The sequence below is a fragment of the Macrobrachium nipponense genome, chromosome 26 (assembly GCF_015104395.2).
Source record: "Macrobrachium nipponense isolate FS-2020 chromosome 26, ASM1510439v2, whole genome shotgun sequence".
Taxonomy (NCBI): Eukaryota; Metazoa; Arthropoda; class Malacostraca; order Decapoda; family Palaemonidae; genus Macrobrachium; species Macrobrachium nipponense.
The window spans coordinates 20,070,520-20,073,432 of NC_087215.1; positions in this window are offsets into that span (position 1 = coordinate 20,070,520).

A 2,913-nucleotide genomic window follows, 5' to 3' on the forward strand; every position below is an offset into this window, starting at 1 on the left:
CACATCTTGGCCAAATAAGAATAAGTTAGGTCAGTCCCAAAAACTCAACTAAAAGTAATCTTTTGTTATGTTCTTCATTTGATCTTCTTGCCATTTCTAATTTGGAGATTTTGATTGATTGAATTATTATTTCTCGTGACATTCACTGGCAAGTTAATTGCAGGTTTTGACTTTACCATGCTGAACTGGGGAAGGATTCGAAATTTGTTCTAGTTGAGGTTTGCAATATTCTGGTCATCTCTCTTCATCACAGGATTAGAATAACCTTAATTAAGCACTGTAGATATACTTTTAAAAACTTGATTAATCTTACAAATCAAATATGAAAATGAATAAAGGATTCCTAAGATCCTGACAGTGGACTGGTTATTATTTTAGATACAAAGGGTACACTTTGTCAGTCCACTGTCCATCAGGCTCACAAGTTTTTAAACTATTTTCTAGGGGTTTTGAGAAATGAAAACAAACAATGATGTCACATTCACATTTTTGCAGCCATACAAAATTGAGTCTTTCTCAGCTTATATGAAATTAATTAAATCACCTCCTGTTTGTGTGCATTCTCTTTCAATCCCTCAGAAATGTCATGAAACATAAGGCATATTATTTCTACTAATCCTCATCTCTGACAGCTATGGCTACTTGGCTGATAGCCACAGTCGCCTCGGGTTGCATTATGGTGGCCGTGTCCATTGTGGGCTGCTTCAGCTTTAGTAAAATGTAAGTATATATTCCTTCCAGTTTACGCGTTAAGAACAAGACCCTCGGTCTGCTAGTCGTTCAACTCTGGCCCTGGGTAGTATTCCAGTTTGCTGCTGGACAATTAGCTCCCTTTCAGAGTTGACTCCAAATTTGGGTGGGGCAGTCATAGATATAAAAGCCTAGATGCCGCATCGGCCGGCCGGACATACGTCATCAGGTCCGCCATCTTGGCGCGGTAATTCAAACAATGCAGCAGGCTGCAGTATATGACGTTTTTTCGCCACTATTCGCTTAATATTGCACGGATTTTCTTGTCTGATGGCTCGTTACAAAGCTTACATAATTCCCTACAAGGATCTAATAAAATAGAGTTGTTCCTTATTGTTTGAAAGTTAACTTGCAATGACTTTGTTTTAGCAGGTAGGGGGAAGGGGGGCTAGTTGTACTCAAATGTTAATATTTACCCATAACTATTGCTGTAAACAATAATTTGAAATACTGTGATAAGACAGATTACTAAAGTAGGCCTACAGCTATGGATCTGTGCAACTTAAGTAAAATCTTTGTCTCTCGAAGTGCTCTGTTAAAAAATCCCCCAATATAATTTTTGACACAGGCCTACAAGTTTAAGTCATAAAACTGTAGGGTTGAGCCGAAAATAAACTACAGTAGGCCCTAGAATAACTAGGATTTCTGTGTTATCTAGCCTTTGCATCTCTGCCTGCTCCTTTGAGCGAGGGGGGGGGGGAGGTTCTTCCAATTTTTTGGAACAGGATGCTCCTCAGTGAATTCTGACCTCTAGACCTGGCTTTAGAAAATTTAGGGGGCATCAAGAGACTTCGTCTAGTGGCAAAAGTGACCTATCTCTAGACCTAATTTTATATGGTGAAATAATTATATAGAACTAAACTTTTTCACAAAACTACCTTTAATTTGCTCAGACTAGGATATATCATTATGGCAAGCATTAACAGTTCAATATAGCTCATCTCTAGACCTGTGTTGTCAAGGACCCAAATTATTATACCTTATTTGGGATAAGGGCCTGGGCCATCTCTATACTTCTACCCTTCCAGAAGGGGACCCATCTATAGAACAAAATTGCCAAAATGAGCCAATCCTGACGAGCAACCCTGTATACCCGGTCATAGTAACCCCCCCCCCCACCCCCCCCCCTCCCCCCCAACCGAGCCTTTCAGCCTAGGCCACAATCATAAGGCCAGTCTAATTTTTTTTCAGCTAACTGTTCATTGGTTTGGTCACACATGTAAATTTAAAGCTATGGGTGGCCTTATGGGTGATTAAGCCTATACTTTGAAGTAACAACTCTCAAAATGTATTGCACAATGATTTATTTTCATGATATTTGTTCTTACATTGAATGTATATATAACATTTATTGTGCATCTGTGCATTTATTTATAAATATTCCCAGCAGTTTAAACAAGTTTTTTTCATTGCTGTTTCCAACAGATTAATGATACAACATTGTAATGATAATCTATATGCATTAATATCAAATTAGCAGGCTATATCAAAACGTCAACAAAAACTCATTATGTGCCTTGCTTGGCCATTTAGTTCTTATTACAAGGACCAGATTAACACTTTAATATTACCTAGCTATAATGCAGTGAAAGAAATCGAGAAACATCAAATTAGTGTCCAACATACACGATTTACCCTATTGACCTAATGGCCCTTAAACAATATTGTTTTAACCATTTTTTTCGTAGGTTGTCTTGTCACAGCATTTCAAATTATTGTTTACAGCAATAGTTATGGGTAAATATTAACATTTGTGTAGTACAACTAGGCCCCTTCCCCCTACCTGCTAAAACAAAGTCATAGTAAGTTAACTTTCAAACAATAAGGAACAACTTTATTTTATTAGATCCTTGTAGGGAATTATGTAAGCTTTGTAACGAGCCATCAGACAAGAAAATCCGTGCTATATTAAGCGAATAGTGGCGAAAAAACGTCATATACTGCAGCCTGCTGCATTGTTTAAATTACCGCGCCAAGATGGCGGACCTGATGACGTGCGCCAGCCTATTCAGCTAGCGGCCGATGCGGCATCTAGGCTTTTATATCTGTGGGGGCAGTCTGCTCATAGGTGATAAACAAATTAGAACTGGATGCACTTGGATCTTTGGTGATCCATTCTACTTTGGGTGATAGATTAGAATAAATTTTATACCCTTGAACTGA